Here is a 15,358-nt window from a genome sequence, read left to right as displayed (position 1 = left end):
TCTTCAAGGCGCGTTTTCTGGGTGGGGACTAAGTGGGGGGGAGGGTGCTAAGCTAGGCAGTGACGGCTTCTTCCCCCCTTTCTGAGGGTGCTTCAGAAAGAATTGCAACCCTTTCACCAAAGGCGTGCACAGAGCATACATCCCCGCCCCTAGCCAGGGCAGACAGAAGTTGTAGCTAGTTCATTACTACTCACCAACTTGCACTATGAACTGAGATGTTGGTTACTGTTTACTGGCCGGACTGCTGAGGCCTGGGTGTAGTAAACTTTGGAAGTACTGCTGGGTATCATATTTATGACTCACATAGCCGGGAAAGCCCAGATAGCTCTATGTAGTTCACATTGGCTTCCTGCTGAAATCAAATGGGAAAGTCTTCGGAAATACTCCACAGAAAGTCAACCACCCACAGCCATAATCTAGCACTGGATGGGGCTAAAGAGAACATCTTTAAGACCTCTGGTAGCATACAATGAGCTTCATGCATCCCCAACAGATGACATTAACCTTCCTATATAAACTGTTTTCTAAAAACTATAATGCCACGCCAATGCAAAATTAGTTGTTGAAAATTCTCCACATGGCCAAATACTTAGATTCTGTTGGTTGGGTGTCTGTAGAAGCTGGAGGGTTGTATGTATGTGGTTCTGCACAAAAGAGAAGAGAGGAAAGGAGAGGGGACTGGAAAGGAGGGGAGGGGAGAAGAGAACAACTGCCTGGGGAGAGTGTGTGGAGTTCTACTGGTGTTTGTGACAGCTCAGTCATGCTGGGTATAGCTGGTCTTTGGGTCCAAGTATTGGCGCAAAGGATAAGTATGTGGTGTATGTGATTTTTCGGGTTTGATGCTAGTGGAGAGCAGGGGAACCGGCTGAAAGGCAGTGTGGTACCACCTCTGCTTTGGGCCGGTAACACAATGGGAACGTAATTATATAGCTGAAACAAGCTCAAATGGCAAAAAGTTGCAAAATAGATCGACCTCCCTGAGAAGAGAGGGAGCCGGTTACAGAGGTCTGCAGCCATCATCCTTTTTTCAATACATTTTAAACAAGAGGATCTAGGGAGTGATTCCGATTCAATACACATAATCAGTTTGCAAGTCTTATTTCCATTTGAAAACAGGGCCATTTGCAATCATAAGAGCCGGACAGGCTGAAAGATACAGAGCGCTTTCCGAGCAGATGATGGGTGACAGAATCTACAGGCAAGCACTAAATATTTTCTTTTAATCTCAGACCGCATGCATCAATCTTTAGTCCCAGTGTATTTGAAATCGAATATTCCTGGTGTATATATGGCTTAATTGCTTAAAAAATTGAAACTCCATGGTTGGGGAGGGAGAGAAACAGGAAGAAAGGTGAGAGAGAAACCATGTTTGTGTTTCTCCTCCGTGCTGGTTAATAGTCATTTAGGGAAGGAAGAGTACACGGGTAAAAAGATTTGAGATAAAATTGAAACTTGTTTTTAAAGGAAGGGCCGCCAGAAGAGGTTGCTCAGGGCCAAAATTTCATGGGTTGGAGTGGCGAAGCCCTGCCGGGGTGTTCCGGGGGCCAGCAGGGCGTCTGAGGGGCCCGACCGTGCAGTGGTGACCAAAGCCCTAGAGGCGGCTCCTCGGTCTCCCAGTGGCACCGCCAAAGACCCAAGGGCCCCTAGCGGCCCCGCGGTTTCAAATTTGCAGTCAGGGGACTCAGAAGTGTGGACACTTAAAATCTCGAGCTATTTTATGGTCTCTCGTTATAGAAAGTTTCAGTTCTAGAACCAAGAGAAGCAGAGGTACGCGACCTCCCCCCTTCGCCCGCGGCCTCTGCACTCTTCCCCCTTCGCGCCCTCCTCCCCACCTCCCGCTTATCCCAGTCCAAGGCCTCACCCCGCCCACCCGCGGTCTTCCATCTCGCGCGCAGCCCACTGCATCACTCCGTCCTCCCACTCAGCCTCGCGACGCGCCCCCCATCCCTACCCTCCATCCCCCCACCCCCAACCCGAGGCTAGCAGGTGACTCTCCAGCCGGGTCTCAGTTCGAGCCCCAACAACCTCAGCTCTGAGCTGTCTGAGGACGGTCGCCAGCCCCTTCTGGAGACCACACTGAGTCTGCTGTGCGGAGGAGTCGAAATTTCCCGTTAAGTGTGACCCCAGAATGTTTTGATAATAAGTTCACTGGGTCAGGATGATGATCCAAACCCTAACCTGAAAAGACTTTTTTTCTTTTAAGCGATCTGAAAACACGATCTTTCTTTAGACAAATAAACAAAATCAAACAAAGCCAGCGAACTGCTTCTGTTTCTCTGGTGAGTTTTCCAACGGCAAAGAAAGAATCCGCCCAGACACGAACATCTAACGAACTTTCTGGTAGGAAGAAACTCAGTCTAATAATAGTATGTGCTTAACGCCTATTCCATTTTTATTACAAAAGGGGATAATTTATTAACCTCCTCAAGTTACTGCCTCTTAGGCAGGCGCTGTATTTTTAAACGTTCTAACAAAGCATTTTCACCTCTGGGAAGATCTAAGGAGAACCAATAGATGGGAGGGAGGGGTGGGGGGATTCTGCACAGCTCCTGCTGGCTTGCTCAATTTTCTGCAAAACTCTTCCTAAAAGCCCGTGTTCTCTTTAACAGATGTCAAGTTATAGAGACCACAAAGATCTAAAGCACCCTTCATGCACGCGCGCACACACACACCCCAGCTGTAGACTCACTAGATTTTTTTTCCTCTCTAGAATCCATTCCGTGTGGTTAAACAAGAGTGAGTGGTCCTGAGGCATTAATCCATCCTGAGTGGAGGTGGGAAGGTCAGGCAGGCCTCCTACAACAGGGAGTCTTCAGGCTCCCTATTTTTGCAAATCGGGAGCACAGAACTCCTACAACTGACAGGAGGGGAGAGTGAGGCTGGGACCAGTAGAACCCAGTCCACGAGGGTGAAAGTGAGCCAGCTCACCCAAGCAAGGAGGGAGCCCAGCCTAGTCTTGGCTAGGTAGACAGAGGCGGGGTGCACAGGAATGTGTCCCAGAATAGTAGAGAACCAGAGCAAGTTCCCAGGGCAGACGGTTCCAGCCACCTGATAGCTCCGTAGACACATGGTGACCATGTGGCTATTTCTAGCAGTGGTGGATGGTGTGTAGTGATTCCTTCCCACCCTCCAGGGCCTTCCTAGGCACCAAGAGCACACAGGCTGGGGATTGCTTCAGGAACAATTCCAATGGGGGAGAAGAAACTTCGCCAGTCTTCCTCAGGGAGCTCCCACCCTGTCTGCCAAGGCAGATGTGGGATCCCTTCATTAGGACCCAAAGATCACCTGCAGGAGCATCATATTCTTGTATATATAGTCTGATGTGACTCTATCATCTACTTTTTATTTGTTACTTCATCCTACTTGTTTTTTATTTCTTCTTTTGAATACCTATGTTTTACTGGCTTGCTTACCCAATTCTAGCCTCACAGCTGCAGTCACACTTCGCAGGCAATTCAGTATCATTTTCCTAATGTCGGTACTAAAAGGAAAAACAAAGTGGATGTGCTAAGCCATATAGAGTAAAAGCCAGTAAAGCCCATACGGGAGGCCCGTTGGAGGGGGGTAGTAAAAGGACCAGTGAACCACCAAGACCAGCCTATCGGAGGAATACCGAGAAAAATGACAGAAGCGAAGAGAAGCATCAGCGCAGAGAAATTGAATTAATGTCAATAGATGCGAAGGAAGTAATACAGCCCCCACCTAATGCATACGCCTGGCGCGGACAGACACAGAAAGGGATGAGTAGGAAGCAGATGTGTATACTGTGTGTACAGTGGTCTGACTACAAGCTGAGAGGTTAATCTGGCAACCTCTTCCTTTCCTCCCTCTAGACCTTAAGAATAGAGATTTTCTGCCAGAGCAAATCGAAGGGCTAGGGAGCGGAGGGGCAGGAACTTTGTTCGCTTCCCAAACTCTAGCCGGGCCATTTGGGCTCTACACCTCGGAGAGGGAAAAAATTCTGAGGAGCCTGGGGCCAGAGGGGGAGGCCACCGGCTGTAGAAATAGTGGTTTCTGGAAACTTCCGGGAAAATAGACAAAAATCCTTTCTTTCGCACAAGTGCCCCACCCTGCCTCCGTGCAGTTGGAGAAGGAACTTAGGATCAAGGGGAGACTCCCGGTCTTTCCCCACCCAGGCTGTTGGACAGCGCCCTCTTTTGTCCCCGCCAGCGCGGCCTCGAAGGTACCACGTGGAGGGAGCCCCAGCTGCCTTGGAAAATGGCAGGGCGATTCCTCTGGGACTCAGAGGCGAGCCCGCCCCCCAGCTCTCATCTTCGGGCCCTGAGTCTCTTCCCACGATGGAAGGCGGGTCCTGAGAAGGCAACCGGTTCCCTGCTACCAGTCGGGCCCCATCCTCCCGCAGGCGCGCAGCGGGCGGGGCCGTGTCTGCCCTAGAGATCCCTCCGCGGAGCCGGGCTCGCTCCCCGCCCCACCCCACCCCGCCCCCGCCGGCTCCCCGGGCGGGTCCGGCTCCGCCGGGCACTCGCAGCCTCCCGGCCCCGCGACTGCGGGCGGCGGCGCGGGAGGAGACCGGCCTTGCCGGGTCGCCGGGGCTCTGTTCCGTGGAGAGAAGGGAAACCACCCGCCACCCCCTCCAACGCACACGACCTTCTAGGACGGGTCATTTCCCTCCACCCACCCTGATGCCGCCCGGGACCCAGCCTGCCTGGGGCTTCTCCGAGGGGCCTGGAGCCCCGGGGCCCTTACTTTCTTAAGAGTGTCATACGCACCGTGATACATTTTAGCTGCAACACATTAACCCTCTTAATACTCCAGCATGACACGGGTGTTAGTTTGTGTCTGATTTGGTTGGTGACCGCAGAAGGGCACATCTGAGACGCTTCCGAACCTGTGAAGTACAGGCGGGCTCCCCGTGGGCTCTGGGGCCCTAGGGTGAGGTCGGGGAGAGGGACCCGGGCCGAACGCCGGCTAGTCGCGGAGGGAAGGCCGCCGCCTCTCGGTCCCAGCCGCAAGGGGCCGCGCGCCACCCGAGTCCGCACCTGGCGGCGGCTCTGCCGTCGGGGTTTTCTCGGGAAGGACTAGGTGTTGCCGCGCGAAGTCAGCCCGGCCGGTTCCAGAAGCCCGGGTCCTCCCTCTTGGACCCGCGCGTTCGCCTCTCTTTCCCCTTTATATTCTTCGATAATTTCGGAGGCAAAGATTTCAACTTTGGGGGAATTTGTTTCATCTCTCCTAAATTCAGAAACGGAGCCTTCAAAAGTCTTAATGTGTGTGTTTATTTTTTTCTAGCGTTCAAATGAATGCGAAGCCACGGATCGAATCCCGTCACTCATTTGGGGTTAGCTTCTCCCGATATTTCACACGGAAAACAAAACTGGGTCCCTCTTATTTGTACTTGTCCTTAACCTTTGCAGCAACTGCTGTAGATGAGGCTCTGTCCATTCTCTAATAGATTTTACTAGGGGCTGGTGACAGAGAACTGATTTCTTTTCTATTAGGGTTTAGCACATCTTTGTTGAAGGCCCGTAGAATGACCAGGGATTAGATTTGCATCTCTTAGGCGCCCTGTGTGGTCTTTGTGCGAAGCTTGTAACTGTTAAAAATGACTTGTTAGGAAGCGTGTGGGCTCTCATCGCTCTCCTTTTGACAGAATGATTGTGAAATTCAGATTGGCCCTGTAGGATTTAGCCCGCAGATTCCACCTGAACCCTAAGCAATTAGACCCTAATCTCACTGCAATCATATTTGAGTTAGGATTTGTTGCACTTTGTTTACTTCAATTAAAAGCAGTGGAATATATATATTTTTTCCAGCCTTTAAAGTGAAATCTCCAGGAGTAAAACCTCAGGACTTCTCAGAAAACGGTTTTGGTGGTAATGGGGATTTCTTTTCTGTACGGTTTCCTCCTACTCCTCCCGCCCGCCCCTCCCCCATTTAAATAACTCCTTCCCCCCACCCCCACCCCCCTTCTTCTTCCCGGGTTACTCGCTAATGCCTGGAGCATCTTCATAGGGGTTGAATTCAGGTCGCCTTGGGAAAGAAATGCGCGGAGATGACTCCCAGCTGCAAGGGGCGCCCAAGCTCCGGGAGTCCCCCTGTCCCCGACAGAGCGCCTACGTCCCTCTGCGGGGCCGAGCTTTCCCACACTCGCTGGCCACGCAGCGTGCGTGGGCTCCCGGCAGTGGGCGCGAGCCCGGCGTCTGGCTTCCTGCGGCGGAGTTGCTTTTAAGGCTCCTGGCGCCCACAGCGCCGCAGGGCGAGTGCCCAGACGGCGTGGTCAGCCCGAGCGCCGCGTCCGTCCTGGAGAGGCCCCTAGGATTCTCTGCGGCCTCCGCACGGGCTTAGCTCCCGCCCTGCGGCCTGCTTGCTGCGCGCACAGACGGCCCCGGGAGGTGGGGGGAGGTGACCGCTCCTCTACCGGGGCTTCCTCTGCGCGGGTGGCCGGCCGGCCGGCCTCGGGGCCGCCTGATTCTGGCGGTCCTCCGGGCCCGGAGCGCCCGCGGCCCGCCTCTAGCTTCCCCTGGCCGGGCCCCTGCGGCCTAGAGCGCTGGCCTCTGGGCGGGCGCCGCCGTCTGACGGACAGCGGAGGGTCAGTGGCCCGGGGCGTCCGGATCTCGGCAGTTCTCAGGGCATTTAACCCCGATGCAGTTCCTAAGGGTCGCCTGCGGTTACTGTCAAGTCAGGTCATTTAGTAGTATTGCTTGATCTGTGGTGAGTTTACCGCCTTCATTTATTTATCTGGTGCGACTTTGTTACTTTTTGAATCCGGGTTATTGTTTTTCTATTTTGATTCGTAACTATTTATTTGGTCCTAGCGAGTTTGATTCGGTTCCCTAAAATACCGCTTCGCCCTTATCAGTTAATACAAAGGTAGAAGCCAACATAGGATGTAAACTGGAGAAATTTTCTGGCACGGGAGGACCTCAGTGCCATTTACTTGAGGGGGGAAAGGGAGACGCCGCCTTTTAAACTTCCCAATAAACTTTTTAATAGCAAGTGTGTTCTCATTGTCACGTGTCAGAGAAAAAAAAATTAATGTTCTTTGTATTTGATTCCGTAAGAATGAAAGCCAGCCTACAACCTCTGTCTGCCTTTGTAACTAAGACATTTTAAATGAGGAGAAAGTACTTTTCTGACGCTAAGTACTAAATAAATGTGAGCAATGCCAACTAGTTTAAGCAAGTAGTGCTCTCTTCCAGTATTTTCTGGGATGGAGTCTATTTTAAATAGGCTCATCTTTTTGGATAATTCTAATTGCTAATTATTCTTAACTTTATTAAGAATTCGTAAGGTTTCAAGGGAATAAAGGAGATTCTGTCTTGCCGTGGATGGGGTGGGTGGGTGGGTGGGAATGTGGTCTTGGGGTAAGGAGGAAGGGGGAGCAAGACTGTGATAATCTCTTTGAGATCTACCCAAAGAAATCTTGATCTATAGATTGAGGATCCCTGCTTTAAATCAATCCTGTGTACAGTTTAGGGCAGTTTTTCATCTGTGAATAGGAACTGTATCAAAACCCTAGTGTGACCATGACAATTGGGTAATCACACACAAGGCATCTTTGCTAATGGAGAGATTCTGTAAATATGTTTCTAGTGAATACACAGATAACAGTCACAGTGGAAGGGTCAGGTGCCACAAATCATAGATTACTCTGCCAAGGGTTGCCAGCCATCTGAGGCTTGGAAGGACATTAACTGCCTTTGCATTCTCCGAATACTCTCCTCAGTTCATGATTTCACTTACTTGACCCTACTTCTGTTATTTAAAAGCTGGCAGGCACAATCAAGGGCAAGCAGGTTGGCTACCTACCCTTCTGGCAGCTCGCCAGTATTCCCATTTAGCTGCCAGCAGACAAGGAGAGGAGTGAATCAGTCATGTAATCCTACAGTAGCATCTAGAAGGTATCAGGAAAACTTCAGTGGCAGCAGGAGGGTCCACCAATCAGCCCTGTTTCTAAATTCTGCACTTCGTATCTGTAATAAATCCCTCTGGGGGAATTCACTAGTGGGAAGCGCAGGGAGGGGAATGACACAGGGGCTCTCAAGCAGTTTCCTTGAAAAGTAAGTTGTGAGTGCATTACTTGATAGTCCCAATTTTGAAAGTGGCCATAAATAGATATAGGCTTCTCGTTACTAACAGGAGCAAAAAATCAGGAAAAGCGTCCCTTAGCAGCAGTAGGGGGGAAAAAAAATCAAGAGCTTTTAATAAAATTTGGAGGATTATAACTTCTTGTCAATAGAACAAACTTCTGCCTGTTCCCATTTGCTTTCATAGAGAAATGATTGCTAACTTAATAAGATTTAGGCACTCCACTTTCAGAGAAATTATATCAAATTGAGATTATATAAAAATAGCTTTTTCTTACCTCAAAGTGAAACAAGTAGGTATTTGGCATACAGGGACATTGTAAAAGCAAAATACATCTCACTCTAACATTAGCATTTTTTCCTTGAGGATGTAAAATCTAGAAGTCTAATATAAAAGAACCATAGGGTGAAACGAGACTTCCTGGGTCTCCTTTGTTGGCAGGCTAGGCCCCTTTTTCATACTCTTACATTGGAAACAGCTTTGGGGTCTAGAATGAACTGTCATGATTGAAGATGAAGTCATAACTTTTGTTAGTAGGTACCATGAAAGAAAAGTAAGTAGACTGACTTCATCAATGACGTTTTTTCCAGGGGATTGCCTTTGTAAGAGGTCTTGTTGCACTTTTTAAACAGAAAGGTACAATTCACTGAAGTATGAATGTTCAGGAAGGCTAACAGAGTGTATTTTTAGAAGAATATTGTATTTTATAATATGTCAGGAGGTCTCTAGATGTGAGATATAAAAAACCTAATTTTTATCAAAATTAGACTGTCATTACATTAGTGTGTTCTTAAAGAATGAAGGTGGACATTACTCATCTACAGTAGCAAAGGGGAAGAATATTTAAAAACCAGATGACAGCTATGTGCCTTGTAATTTAAATAATACTGAATGATGAACAATCTTACAAGTTCATTTAAGCAGGAATGGGAGAGAATCCCTATAAAAATGAATTAAAAAAAGATCTCGTACAAATACAAATCTTGTACAAATAAAAAAAGATCTTGTACAAATATGCCTCACCCTCCATTTTATTACCTTATAATGCAAATAATTACTTGCTCTTGCTTCTAAGAGCCATTTTAATAATGGATTCATTTCAGACCCTCAAGAAAACCAAAGCCTATGTCCTTTTATAAGTTTGGGAGGAACTTTCAAATGGCTGGGCCCAATTTGAAGACATAGATATATATATTTCCTGCTTATTAAGTTACAAAGTTAGAATTTATGCTGATGAACATTTTCCACCTTGACTAATACCTCCTGCCAGAGAAGTTTTCTTTTCAAGAGAACAGATAACAAGTGGACAGAAGGAAATTCTAAGCCTGTGTGATTTGATAGTGGTCGCATTTTACATCCTTAAATTTAGAGCTATAAATAGCCATTTTTTAATTTTGTGTCTCTTGGTTAATTTCTTGTATAGTTCCTTGCACATAATAGTTGTTCAATAAGTTTGCTGAAGAAATGAATTTGTGAAACATTTTTACTATTTACCTTGTAATCTTTTCTGATATGCAAAAATGAAAAGAAAAAAGGGGTATTAACATTTGTCTTTTTTTATGTGAACAAAAAATTGTTAAAATTCTAGGTGGGTTTGACTCAAAATGCCAGAAAAGAAGCCCCATTCTATGCTAGTCAGCAAGGGAGGAATCTCTTACATTTCCCAGCCTATTTAAATGAAAACTGTTTGAGGTAATACTGCAATGTTTTAAACAAACAAAACCCCCCCAAAGCTTAAATGTAACACAGAATGAACTTTACAAATTAATGACTTGGAAAATCCTTAGAGTTAATCTCTTTTTACATTCCAGACTTCAATTTTCTATGGCACACTCACCTTTCAAGACCTTTAAAAATGCTAAAGGGTAGCCATCTTCTGAAGAGGTGAGGGGAACAGAAGATCGCAAATCCTATCATTCTTGTGTGTGGGGGGGTGAGAACTGGCCAGTGCGGTCTCATCTACTAGAAAAAAATTTAAGAACTAGTGTCGATTGTTAATGATAATGCCACACAGGGCTGCTCTATCTAGGGAAGGTGGTACAGAGGCCAAGAGGAATCTGTTCTTCAAGAGCAATGGCTGCTCTTACTGTGCTCCCAACTCCTAGCCCTTAGTGAGCACCCCTCACATTTGAGTAGGGGGCTGCAGCTTTGGGGCACCATGGAACCAATGGAGCAGAGGTAGGGGGAATCAAAAGATTGGAAGTAGCTTCAGAGTTGGGCGGTCCTCTACCTTATATTGGTCCAAACAACAGCTGGAGTCTCTCTCTTCATTGATTTGGGGACTAGCTCAAGATTATGTACATGTTTTTAAAAAAGGCAGACTGGCAGATCCTGTTCCATTTTGAATGTGAAGCCTTTCGTCAATGAGTATGAGGGTATTACTTCCAGTGGAAAATGTGTGCTTATATACCAAGGACGTCCCTGGCTTCACCTGGGCAGGCTCCCTAGGAGATGATTTGCATCTCCCTAGCATTTTCTCAGGAAGATGAGGAAAACTGGAAGGAGCCAAACAGCAAAAGACCCTAAATAAGTTAAATCTCAAATCTAAATTCCATTTATGACTAAACATCCCCTTTTAAAGCAGTCACTTGGTGTGAAGATATGGATATTGTTTCCTGTATATCCAAATATACATTTATACTCTTAGCATTGTAATATGTCATCCTTCCACTTGTGTACCTAACAAGAAACGGATCCCTAAAAGGGAATGTTCTTTACCAATGTCTGGTACAATGATGACCCACTGTTTCCCCAAGAATCCTCTTTTTTTATTCACAAGTAGATAAGAGTTGGTATTTTGTCACCAAGTTCATGCCAAAGTCAATTCATTATAGTAAAGGAGTATTTATAACATTATACTTTTTTGATAGAAACCAAAAGCAGTGGTTGATAGAAATATCCTGCTATTGATACATATCCGGTTTAACCATTATATGGAAGAACTGGGTGGTATCACCCTAAGACATAAAGGTTTTATGATAAGAAAAATAGATGGCCTATTCATTGATTTATTTGTTCAGTCAGTAAACATTCATGAGTGCTTACACCAGGCAAAGTTCTATGCATGGAGAAAAAGATACGTCTCTGACCTCAAACGTGTTTGGAGAGACAGCCATGAAAATAGACAAGTACAGTTTGATGCAATGAGTAAAGTAATGTGAGGTCTATACAAAATGCAGTGGAATTCTAAGGGAAGAAGAATCTGTATGTGGCAGAAGGAGAAAAGGTAATACTTGAATTCACTCTTGAAGGAGAAACAGAGTTCCAGGTGGAGGAAAAAGTGTGTGCAAAGGCCCTGAGGCAGTGAAAAGCATCTTCTGTTCAGGGGATCATACCTAGATTATACTGCCAGAGTAGGAAGTGTGAGGAGACCGATGGGAGTAAAACTGAAGGGCTGCTATGGGCTAAACACTTTGAAGATCCTCAAATGCCAGAGTAAGAAATGTAGATTTATCTTACAGCAGATGGAAAGTCATTGAAAAAATTCAAACATAATCAGATGTGTATTTTAGAAAGACCACACAGTCCACAGACTGAAGCATGGATTAAAAGTGGGGGGCGAACTAGTGACAGTGAGCCTTACTGGTGGTTGTTTTTACCTCCCCTCCTTGGTATAAGTGTGTTAATGAGTGATACTTTATTAAATAGGTACAAATCCTCAAACCCTAAGCAAAAAGGAAGGCATAAATATATTTTCCAAAGAGGCATCTTTTTGAGGAAGATGATTGTGCACATTGGTAAAGACCACAGATTAATTTTGTATTAATTACAAAATTACCCCATGGATACCTTTTAAGGTCAAGAGGGCATTGTTCATTGTTTTATTTTACTGTATGATTGACATCCACCTGAAATGACACTTCGGTTACTGCATTCAAAGACTGTGTGGTGTTGTAGAAAGAGTGCTACCAAAAGTCAAGAGACTTGCCTCTAGTTGAGCTTTATGTCTCCATCTTTGAAAGACCTTGGGGAATTCACTTTACCTCTCTGGGCTTTATTTTCCTCAGTTGTTAAGTTGAGGGCACAGTGTAAGTTATTTGCAACATCACTTTATATATATCGTTGTATGATTTGAGAGTTTGCCCTTATTAATCTCTCCTAATGTTTATTTCTTACCTTGTCTTTATGCTTTCTCACAATTTTAAGAGAGACAGAAGTATCTGGAGAATAACGTGTCCCGGGACATGTTATTTAGGGCAAAATTCTCTTTATTGCACCTAATATACTTAGCTTTCCTACTGGAAATATTAGGATGTTGGTAGCTGTTTTGAAACTGTGGCATTTCTGCTTGCCTGAGTCACATTCTATCCTCATGAGCACAAAAGGAGTACTATTTAATCACTTTCAACATCTACCAGGCTAAATTAATAATTTACCTCTACTTTTTAAGTTATACATTTTTTTCCTTTCCAAAAGGATTGTTTCTTGGGTCAGATAATTATATGTTCTCAGAAAGCTGGTGTATGGATAAAATGGTGGCACTTAAAATTATAGAAATTGTACTGCTTCTAATAATACTCTATCTTAAATTCTACATTTCCTTGGAAACTTCCTGTTATTTAATGCTCTTTTTTTTTTTTTCTTCACTTAAGAGGCTGTTTACATTAGTAATATATCTTCTAGAGCTCTGGGAGTTCAGAGGGTTCGTACCCACAAAACAGCACAGCACTGTGACCGTGCTTTCAAAGACATGCAGGGGTCCCAGGGCAAATCAAAATGTTTTTAAATGTATGACATGTGTGAAGTTGATGAAAATTCATGACTTCTCTCTGTCAGGGCTGCTTGAGCTTAAATCATCAGAGAAAGGTGAGTACAAAGAATTTTATTTAATACTTTTAATTCTGAAATCCTTTCTATCCCCTTACTTGGGTCCTGTGTTTCAGCTCCGTGCTATTTAATAGTCTGCTAACAAAAATTAAAAAAAAAAAAAATTGGCTGCATGTTCTAAATTGCTTTTCAGAATTTCCTTCTTAAACCACCACTCAGATATATAACTTTTAAAGAGGAATTGAAATGTGGTTTGAGAATGTAATCACATACTATAGAACATGCAAAATACATGTGAAAGACCACACGAGTGCTGTTCATTTAACTGATTATACTTTATGTTTTAGAAATGTTTTCAAATTTATCTTTTAAAATTGAAAAGAAAATATTCCAGGAAAATGTTAAGAGATTAAAAAATAAAGCCAAAATGCTGTGGATATTGAGATCAGCTGTTTTTAAGTAAAAATCCATTCAAAGCAAAATAAAAGGCATTGTGCAGTGTGTGCCGGCTAAAATTGAGAACACAAGAGCATTGCAGTTAATTAGAAGCAATCAACAGGATGCTTTGCAACATTTCTCACATCAGTGCACCATCTGATCGTTATAATAAAAATTTCCCACAGTCTTGATGCAAAAAGGAGTAGAAATAAATATTTGAGTCATTAAAATATATGATTTCAGTTGCTCTTGCCAATAATTATTTTTACTAAGTTATTGTTACAAAAATAAGATCTTGAAAATCCCCAAAGTTTATTCTATTTGTGTTTTAGGGGATAATCTTAGTTACGTGTTTTGTTTTAATTTATATATATTTGAATATGAGAAAAAAATCCAATTTTTGAAAATAAAAATTTGAGTTTTTATATGATTTATGTGTGGCTATTGTACTTATGAAAGATAGCTGAGCTGGGCTTTTCCTGGGCCCTTGAGCCACATATTATACGAATGATCAGTTACTACATTACAAATAATGAAGTACTACGTTACAGCTATTTTCATATTAACAGAACACCGAACTAAGGCAACTATATTAACTGTATCATACAAGTCTTAAAAGAATGTACAATACTTAACACTATTTTTTTCTACAATTCGTTCGCTGCTTGGTTCGACTCAGAAGTTTTACTTTAGTTTCGCTTATTCTAAGTCAGAAACTGTTCTGCTAGGGCAAAAATACTGCTTTGTTATATCTTTGCGAAATTTAAAGTTTGCTCATGAGAGATAACATTTGTTTTCCTTCTCTCCGTTCCCCTCACCACAAACTTTAAAAAAAAAATTGGGGTGTGTGTGTGTGTGTGAGAGAGAGAGAGAGAGAGAGACAGAGAGAGAGACAGAGAGAGAGATTGATTCTTTGTTACTTGTCTTCTCACATTAAAGGTAGAGCTCCCCCTGGGCCACTGAGGTGCTTCAAAACACATCCGCAAGGTGGTCTGTGAAAAATGTTGAACATGAATCAGAGCTATATACACTTTGACAATAGTTTACAACTTTTTCTCCCTCAAAAAGAAAATCTGTGAAAGTCTAGGGGGTCCCCTTTTCGGAAGCACAAACAGCGGTGACACTGTGGCTATGAATAAGAGAATTGTCTTCCAAACAAGTCAATGATTCGCTCTCCTGTGTTTATAAAGTACAACTTGCTCATCAGAGGAATTTACTCCTCACACGGTGGGCATCTCTTGCTGAAAGAAAACAGGCTTTAGAAGACAACAAATTGGGTTGATTTGGGCTATTTTTGTTTATTGTTTGTTTTGTTTTCATCTTATGTCTTCTCCTCTCACATCACACGGGCTGTTTTATTTCTCTCCCTGCTCCCCCCAAAAGCTTTTTGCTAAGTATGTTCTTTCTTGAACATGCATTACGTATATCTGTAGAATAATTAAAAAAAATACTTTCAAAGAACTTTCTTCTCTTTGGCACCAAACTATTGCTTTGTACTCTTCTTTGCACAGATCTGACCTACTTCATTGCGGGAGGGTGTCCCTTAGCTAGGTTCTCTCTAGGAGATTTACACTTTCTGCTACTTTACAGAGACAAATAGCTTTGATGATAAATACTTCGGAACACACATCTCACAAGTCCAGAAAGAGGCTATGTTAGGAGGTAAATATTTTTTCTTCTCAGGAGTCTATTAAATGCAGAGTACTATTGGTGTTTAAATTTTTAAACTCTGATATTTTTGCCTGTCAAGATTGAAGCATTAGCTAAAAACATTCACTGCTCCAATGAAAAGCAGTTTCAGTAAATAACAACCTGAAATTGGCTATGTTGCATTTAGTTTGGCTTACAGGAATTGGAATAATAATGCTCTAAAAATGCATATTAAAATAATTTTGCTTATCTCTAACATCCTTATTTCTTAAAGCAAACAATTTAGACAGAAAAGTCATTTGATAAAAATAATTGATTCGGGCAAAATAGTACTCACATTCTTCTGCAAGATAATGATTCAGCAGCTACTCTTCCTTCATTGGTACTTCATTACACACAATCCTCATTCATCTTAAAGCTTTAAGAAAAAAAAATCTACGTCCTGTATTTTTAAAAA

This window comes from Lutra lutra, chromosome 7 (genome assembly GCF_902655055.1).
Source record: "Lutra lutra chromosome 7, mLutLut1.2, whole genome shotgun sequence".
In the NCBI taxonomy this organism is placed as follows: Eukaryota; Metazoa; Chordata; class Mammalia; order Carnivora; family Mustelidae; genus Lutra; species Lutra lutra.
The sequence above is the reverse complement of the archived record's forward strand: the minus strand, read 5'-3'. Positions refer to the sequence as shown.